The following is a 9,022-nucleotide window of genomic DNA, read 5'->3' as shown; positions in this document are numbered from 1 at the left end:
TGCCCAGGCCTCAGTGGGGACCAGATGAATAGGTGATTAAATAAGTTGGTTTAAGCAGTAGATGATGGAAGGGAAGCATACAAGTCTACACATATGAAAGTAGGAAGGGGGTCCTATATACTTTAGAAACCCGAGTTTATCAAGCCCAAGCAAGTTTCAGAAAACTGTATTATCCAATATAATAATGGCTTGTTACTGCCAGATGGAGAATGGTTTTGGTTCTTGGTCCTCTGACATTTGCAGAAATCTGTATCAGTTGCACCTCTAGAAGAGCCATGATAGAGCAGGGGTGCGGGGGAAGTCAACTTCAGCTGCTGATATTGGAGGGACAGGAGTAACAAATGGCATTTGAATCATGAGGAAAAACATGAGGAGTCACTTAGCAAGTAGACGTGGGGTAACGGAAAGGGGCATTTCAGGCCAAAGAGTTTTCTGGAAACCTTTCCATAAACACGTGCATACCAGCCACGGTGCTGATCTTCCCCCTGATTTCTACCTCCCTGTACTTTAACCAACTCCAAGGCCCCAGAATGAAATCCTTTCTTCTAGTTTTTTGGTGTACAGTTCAAATTTCTATAGCTGTCTTGCAAATTGTGTCCTTCAAAACTGCTCGAGTGTGAGGGAAGCGGTCTCCTGTAGGGACCTTTTCACAATGAGCAAACTGCAGCTGGTATCATTTGCTTGTGATGACTCAGTACGGCACAGGCTTTATGAGGTGCTCTGGCCGGAGGCAGAAAGATAACACTAATGAGGGCTTCCAATGCAGAAGTAGGATTGTAGTATCCTCTTATCAATCACTTTCACTCTGCCGTGTGTGTGTGTGTGTGTGTGTGTGTGTGTGTGTGTTTGTGTGTATGCTCGTGAGCGTGTGCATGTATGTGTGTGCCAAGGAACAATGTTGAATACCCCTCAGATACCATCTTCTTTTTTTTTTTTTTTTTTTTTGGAGGTATCTGTGGGGGTGCAGGGAGGGTTTGAAACAGGCTCACTGTGTAACCCTGGCTGTCCTAGAACTCACTCTTTAGAGCAGGCTGGTCTTGAACTCAAGAGATCCTCCTGCCTCTGACTCCTGAGTGCTGGAGGTGTTCGCCCCCACTGCTCACCAAATGTCATCTTTAAAAACAAAAAGAATGAAAGAGGAAAGGAAGAAAAGATTTATTTACATGTATTACATGTGCCTAAATGTACAGCATATATGTGCAAATGCCTGTGGAGGCCAGAAGAGGGCATTGGGTCCCCTGCTCTTAACCACTAAACCACTTCTCCAGCCCTTCATGCCTACTGATGCCTGCCCTGGAGCTCACTAAGTCGACTAGGCTGGCTGGCCAGAGAGCCCAAAGCCTGATGACCTGAGTTAAATCCCCGGAATGATGGAAGGAGAGAAGAACCCAGCTTCTTTTTTTCAGAACAGAATAATCAAGCTTCTAGTTAGAGTGACTACAGAAAGAACTGTCAAAGGGGAAAGATGTGTGGTGTTTGACAGCAATTCTGGGATCTGAGAAGTGAGATCAGGAGTTCAAGGCCAGCCTCAGCTATGTAATGCATTTGAGGCTACTCTGAGCTACATAAGACCTTCTCTCAAAAAATGACATACAAGAGCTGGAGAGATGGCTCAGTGGTTGAGAGCACTGACTGCTCTTCCAGAGGTCCTGAGTTCAAATCCCAGCAACCACATGGTGGCTCACAATCATCTGTAATGGGATCCGATGCCCTCTTCTAGTGTGTCTGAAGACAGTGACAGTGTACTCACATACATAAAATAAATAAAATAATGTCATACAAAATGGGCTGGAGTTAAGAAAATGGCTCAGTAGTTAAGAACATGTACTACACTTGCAGAGCATGGGTCCAGTTCCCAGCACCCATATTTGGCAGCTCCCAAGTGCCTATAACTCCAGTTCTAGGGAATCCACAATCCTCTTCAGGCACCTGTACATATGGTGCACATAAACACGTGTAAGCACACATACATAAACATCAATAGTAAATCAGTTTTTTGTTTTGTTTTATTTTTAAATATCATACACATGAACTGTCAAAGAATCCAAATTATCTATCCATTCAAAATGCTGTCTCTCCTGGAATTTCTTGGAGCAGTTTTTTCATGCTCTTTAAGCCTGGCCACAGATTATAGTATTTTAAAGGATTTGATGAGATCTAGGAGATATGTCAGTCTAACCGGCAGTTAGAACATAGGCTAGAATTTGAGTATGTGCTTCATTTCCGGATCTATAATTAGTAACTGGCCATTTGACTTTACGCAAATTAACTTTCTCAATTCTTCATCTTTTATTACCACGTTTAAAACCCAAGGATATTAATTCTCTCTTTATAGGGTTCAAAGTTCCATGAGATATTACACATGGCCAATGCTTGGTATGTATTGGATAATCAATAAATATTAATTGAATTTGAGCACTGCAGGAAAATTCTTTCAGAAACAAGCTCCTGGATATTTTAATTTAGAAGAGATTTCCCTTAGCCAGGTAGGTGGGGGGAGGCTGAGAGAGATTTCTTTGTGGCCAGCCTGGTCTAATAGGGAGTGTCAGGGCAGCCAGACTATGTAGCAAGACCTCGTCTCAAATGAATAAACATATGAAGAGAGAGAGAGAGAGAGAGAGAGAGAGAGAGAGAGAGAGAGAGATTTTCCAGATCATTAGTGATATTCAGTGAGTGTCAGTTGCACAAAATTCCAGAGTGTTTACTTAACCAGGGGTACTCCCACCCTGAGAGGAAGAAATAGATGCCAGAAATAGATGCCAGGAGAAACTAACCATTGGGTGACTCCCTATTCTGGGTGTAGCTGGAATGTACCTCAAGCATGCTCTCTAGTCCTCTTCCAAGCTGCTTTTTTAAAAAAGTTATTAAGATAGAACACTATTCCTGCCCATGCTGATGCCCACACTGATTCCCATCCTGATGCCCACACTGATGCCCACACTGATTCCCATCCTGATGCCCATGCTGATGCCCACACTGATTCCCATCCTGATGCCCACGCTGATGCCCACGCTGATTCCCATCCTGATGCCCACGCTGATGCCCATCCTGATGCCCACACTGATGCCCACACTGATTCATATCCTGATGCCCACACTGATTCCCATCCTGATGCCCACGCTGATGCCCACACTGATTCATATCCTGATGCCCATCCCGTGTGTCCATGCTGCTGCTCACTCTGATGTCCAAACTCATGCTCACATTGATGCCCATCCTGATGCCCACACTGATGTCCATGCTGATGATGACATCACACAGGACATCATTAAACAGTCTTCCGAGGCCACCTTCCCCTCCCTAACTCCATCTCCTCCTTCCCTTTCTTTGAGTAGTTGCTCCTGCTGTTTACTCTTACTCGCATTAGCCCAGCCCCCCTGCCTGTTGTAGAAGTTAGGACGGGAGGATGGGATGGAGCTGGAAAATGGGGCATGTGCTCTCTTCCAAGCAGCTAGAAACTGCATCTGTTAAAAAGCACCGACTTGCTTGGACCCATAAGATAACTAACAGCAGGGTAACACCTAGAGTCTCTGCTTTCATTTTGTGTCTGCCTTCCTGTTTGGGGTTGCCTAGTTACCCCTGCATGCAGGCATGCTCACCATTCAAGGACTTATCTCATCGCCCCTCCAAGATAAAGGCATAAAAATAAAGTAACAGAGACATCTTACAGTCAGCTTTTACAATTACTCCCAAAGGCTGCTGAGGAAACCTCGCATTCCGTGAAACTTGCTAGCTACCTTCCAGATGAGAGCATCCCATCCAGGGTGGGGAGGATGCATTTTGGAGCATGAGCAGTTAATCTTCTGAGAATGACAGTGCCCTTTCAGGCAAAAGGGACTCTTTGGACCAACTTGCAGAACCAGACTGAAAGAATGACCAGTCAGGACACATCGTGACCAAGATTACTCAATTATACATACAAGAATGCTTCCTGCCCCAGTTCTTCTGCTTAAACTGAAGCTCATGTGGGCTTATTGACTCCTTTATCTGATCCTTTCCTAGGTGTGGGCATTAATGAAATCTATCTCTGCTTCTCACCTTTACTCCCCTGTTTATGTTAGAAGCACCGCACCCTGGTGTGATTTATGACATTTTCTGCCATAAATTGGAAAAAAAAAAAAACCTCGTGTAGTCCAGACTGGCCTTGAACTCAGTTTGCAAATGGCTGATAAACTTCTGATACACCTCCCTCTGTTTCAAGTACTGGGATCTGGGATTACAAGCATGTAACACCACATCCAATTTATACATTGTTTGGAATTAAATCTTGGGCTTTGTATGTGTTTGAGTAAGCACCCTACCAACTGAATTACAGTCCCAGTCCCTTCGCTTTTATCTGTCTTCCCTGGAAAGTTTGAAAGGCTGATATCATGCTCTCTCATTAATTACCAAGGGAATAAGAAAAGCCTTGCTCTGTGTATATTATGTGTCTTTTTACAAAAGGCCCACCATGCAAAAAGGAGACCTATTACCAAAACAAAAGCCTCTAGAAAGGCTTTCTACCTTCCAGAGGGTCGCGGGCAGGAATATACAGGAGCAGAAAGCATTTTTCTCGGCCTAGTCTTGTTATCTGTAGCCTGTTAGAACACCCTTCCCATTGTAAAGGACCAGGTCCATATGTATGGAGCCGCGCCCTTCTCCCTCGAACTACAACTCCCAGCCTGCATCCTGCCCCAAGAGTACGCACGCGCATGGGAGGGGACAGTGAGGAGGAACCAGCAATAGAGACAGCGCGGTCGGGTTTAGGGCAGCTGGCGGGAGCATTCGGCAACTCCCTGAACTTGAGGCACCGCGGAGTGTGGGCGCAGAGAAGAGCGATTCAAACCCGGCGGACTGTGCAGTGGGTCGGCGGCCAGACAGGTGAGTTCAGCACGGTGCTTTCCAGGAAGTCCGTCGGCGGACGCGGCAGCGGGTCGCTCCGGCCTGGGCGACTGAGAAGGGAGCGGCTGTGCTTCCCGCCCCTTGCCCGAGGGCCTCGCTAGAGAGCCGAGGGTGCCGGGCCGTTCCGGAACCGCCGGGTGTGCCGGGTGTCGCCCGCGGCCAGGCACGCAGGCTCTGGGCTGCGGGTGAGTCACTTGCGGCTGGCCAGCTGGGGTTCGAGACCGGCCGACTGGGGTTCGGGGCCCGCCACCTAGTGTTCGGGACCGGTCGACTGGGGTTCAGAACAGACCAGATGGGGTTCGGAACCGGCCGGCTGGGGTTTGGGGCCTGCCACTTAGTGTTCGGGACCGGCCTCCTGGAGTTCGGGACTGTCTACGTAGGATTTGGGACTGGCCGTCGGGTTTGGGACCGGTCGGTGCTTCGAAAACGGCGTGGCTGGGAAGCGCCTTGCCCCGCCGCCCGTCTACCCCAGCCATCATCTCACTGCTTGGGTGTTGTTGGTTGGGAGGAAACCCACAAAAGTTGGACACACCCTTTTTGTGATTGAAATCTGGTGTCTTGTATTGGCCATGTTGGTCTGTCTGCTCTGCTCTGCCTTAGAATAAATTTCTGGCTCCCGTGCAGCACAGCTGGGACCGGCTGTGAAGCTGATGCGGGTTTGTTTTGAGGACGTGACTGGGTCGTTGTATCTTCCCTTTACAGAAGTTGGATGGGTTTCCTCCGCAAGCCTGCATTCTGATTACAAACAGAAATGGGAAACAGCCCCAATTTTTACTTTCCTTTTCTTTCTCGGCTCTTTCCCCTCTCTTTTCTGTTTTCTCATCTTCTCGTTCGTGTTTAATTAAGAATTCCTGGGTTCGGTCCCCAGCTCCGAAAAAAAAGAACCAAAAAAAAAAAAAAAAAAAAAAAGAATTCCCTTTCCCCTTTCGAATCCTGCACCCTCACCCCGCCCCTGTACCCTTTTTATCCCCCTCTACCCACCCCCCTTCATTCGCTCTTGTCTAAGAATCACATTCCCAACTTGACTTCTGCTTCTCTTAAACACACACACACACACACACACACACACACACACACACACACACACACAGAGTCATCTATTTGGTAATGAGCAGAGCAGTAAAACTTATCCCAGGAGGTCATATTTAAACAGGAAATGAGCCTGTGGAGATTTGCAGTCTTCTGACATTCTAGTGCAGTTCATGTTTCTTTTTCTGAAAATTTTTCAGAATAGGTTTGGTTTTTTTGGTTTTGGGGTTTTTTTTTTTGTTTTTTTTTTGTTTTTTTTTTGTTTTTTTGCTTGTTTGTTTGTTTTGGTTTGGTTTTGGGGTTTTTTGTTTGTTTGGTTTTTTTTGTGTATTAAATTGATTAATCAATTGACCTCTCATTATTTCAGAAGAATAGCTTTGCTCAGACTCCTTTTCCTTTGTTCTCTTCCTAGTCCTAGTTCACACATTTTACACACACATATATCTTTTTAATATTTTGAGCCAGTCTCACTGTGTAGCCCAGGCTGGCCTTTAAGCCCATTCTTTTGCTGCCTCAGCTTCCCAGTACTGGAATTACAGATGGGGCTATGGAGTCTGGCTATCTCTATAATATATTAAGAGCTGACAGTAGGGCCTGGAGAGAAGACCCAGAAGGTAAGAACACTGACTCCCATCTCTGGCTCTGCATGTGCATTGTATTCCAATCTTAGAACGTCCTTGCCTTGTATCAACCAGCATATCTTAGAATGAGATTGATGATAGCCAGGTAATCCATGATTATCTTAGCCTTCTGTGGCTCTCGAGTGTGCGTGTGTGTGCATGGTGTGTTTGGGTCTATGCATGCTCTTGCGTGTTCACACTCAAACATGTATGCAGAAACCTGGAAGCTGATGTCATGTCCTCCTGGATCGTATCCGCCAAACCATATCCCTAACCCCTCCTATTTTTATTAAAAATTAATCCATTTGGGAAGCCCCGGCTATATGTCTATCATTCCAACCCCTGTGCTAGACAAGGACGGCCAAAGGTGTCTTCCTGAGGATATTATAACCCTATAGATGAATCATTTTTCATCTTTGTGGTAAGCCATTAGGCCACATTTAGATATTAGTTATAGGTCAGATCCCGTCACAATTCTTGGTTTCCAGTGTAATAATTTTTTTTCAGGCTGGAGATATAGCTTAATAATTAAAGGCTTGCCTAGTATGTGTTAGGATCTAGGTTCGATCCACAAAAGCAAAAAGGTAATTTTCAACTCCCAGCAACTGGCCTATTTAAACAAGAGGTTCAGTACAACAGAAAGAACCTAAAGGCCTACACCAAGTAGGGCAACACTTTTCACACTTAACATAAATCACCATACCTGTTCATTTCAAAGTGGGGTTTAGAATTTGCATATTTTAAAGTCAGTAGAAATCACACTTTGAAAGCCAAGATGGAAAGATAATTTTAAAAGACATTTTAAGGTGGTTATTACGGTTCTTTTAAGACAGGTGCTGATAATTGGGATCTCAGATATGAAGGCAGGACTGGTCTAATTTTCAATTAAAAAAAAATTGTTTAAGGCAGGGTCTCACATAGCCTAGGCAGGCCTCCAATTTACAGTGTCACCAAAGCTAGCCTTGAAGTGCCCATCTTCCTGCCCATACATCCTGAGTGCTGGGATTACAGATGGGTGCCCCTGGGCCAGCTTCTCCTTCCTTCTTTTTCTGTACACTCCGCTTTCTTCCCTCTTTTCTTGCATCTTCAGTGGTGTGATGTTTTCAGTAATTAACTAATTTAGCAAGTATATATTTCACCCTGTCCTAGACACGGGTTCCTGACCTGTTGTGAGGTAGGATTCCAGTCTGGAAGCTTACTTTCACACTATGCCTGTGTCCTGCTTCAGAGCACTTTGGAGGGAATACAAACACGTGGTAGTCGTGTGTATCTCGGAGGAAACAGATAAAGTCAGCTGCTTCCACAAACTAGTCATCTGTTCTCCTAGCCTTCCCTTTCTGTCGTGTTGGAGTATGTGTGCTCTATCAACACAGAGCACAGTGTAATTTCATACATTTGCTTGGAACTTAAGATGAGTTGAATACAGGGAAATCGGCTAGCTCTAGCACTGTGGTCAGTAGGTTGTGTTTGCAGGTATAAGCACATACCTGGGTTAGAGATCAACAGAGGGAGGGGAAGAGATAGAGGAAGATAAGATAAGAGATAAGATAAGGAGATAAGGGGGGATGGCTTTTAATAGTGTTCTGTGTCTGCACTTTGCTGCTATTGTTGAGGTTTGAATTATGAACTTCCTGCCTTTACTCCCAGAGTTCGAGGATTACGGGCATGTGCCAACACTCCGGCGGAATCTTTGGTTTGTGACAGGCTTTACTCTGTAGCCCAGTCTGACCCGGAACCCACTGTGCACAGGTCGTTTGTACACTCACAGCAAGCAGCCTTCTCCACTCAGCCTCCCGAGTGCTGGAGTTAGAAACGTGAACCACCACACCCCACTCGGTTTTCTTGATTAGAAGAGTCCAGGAGGGCATTATCGTGCAGGCTCTAATTGTAGCTGAAGTGTGTGTCACTGCTGCTCATTGACCTACCTGTTGACGTTTGATTACACTTGCCCCTTTCAGATCATTTAAAAATCATAAGTATGAAATTATATTGAAAGGAAAACAGTATAGAAAACAGAAATATTATTTAATTTGTGATGCTCTAGTAACTTGTTAGATATTAAAATTGTAGTCAAATTCTGCTTGCTAATTATAAAAGAAATTTAAATCTGAGCACACGTTCTTGTATCTGCCTGAATCCATTAGTGGGTATGTACGTACGTATGTATGTATGTATGTATGCATGCATGTATGTATGCTCACGCATAGGGATACATTTGTGTGGAAGCTGGGACTTTTTTGAAGACAGGGTCTCTCTCCACAGCCCAGGCTGTCCTAGAACTCACTATATAGACCAGGCTGGCCTGAAAACTCACAGAGATCCTCCTGCTTTTGCCTCCTGAGTACTGGGATTAGGGATATGTACTACCATGGCAGATTCTAACGTATTTTTCTAAGACAACTTTCTTACTGAAGTTTGAGCCCCAGGATCCTCCTGTCTCCTCTTCCCCAAGCCAGGAATTACAAGCACACACCACCTGACTTCTGTTTGGG

At 45.3% G+C, this 9,022-nt stretch overlaps 1 protein-coding gene across 2 annotated transcripts in view; it reads left to right on the top strand.

Annotated features, from left to right (window-relative positions):
- Positions 1-4,723: 4,723 nt before the first annotated feature.
- The window catches only part of Tmod3 (tropomodulin 3), a 60,360-nt gene continuing 56,061 nt past the window's right edge, over positions 4,724-9,022 (top strand). Inside the window, exon 1 of one of the 2 annotated variants that reach the window (XM_087561197.1) lies at positions 4,724-5,066. The gene's annotated coding sequence lies outside the window, so the exon portion shown is untranslated. 2 annotated transcript variants of the gene reach the window in all.

This window comes from Rattus norvegicus, chromosome 8, assembly GCF_021556685.1.
Source record: "Rattus norvegicus strain SHRSP/BbbUtx chromosome 8, alternate assembly SHRSP_T2T, whole genome shotgun sequence".
NCBI classification, from domain to species: domain Eukaryota; kingdom Metazoa; phylum Chordata; class Mammalia; order Rodentia; family Muridae; genus Rattus; species Rattus norvegicus.
The sequence above is the reverse complement of the archived record's forward strand: the minus strand, read 5'-3'. Positions and strand labels throughout refer to the sequence as shown.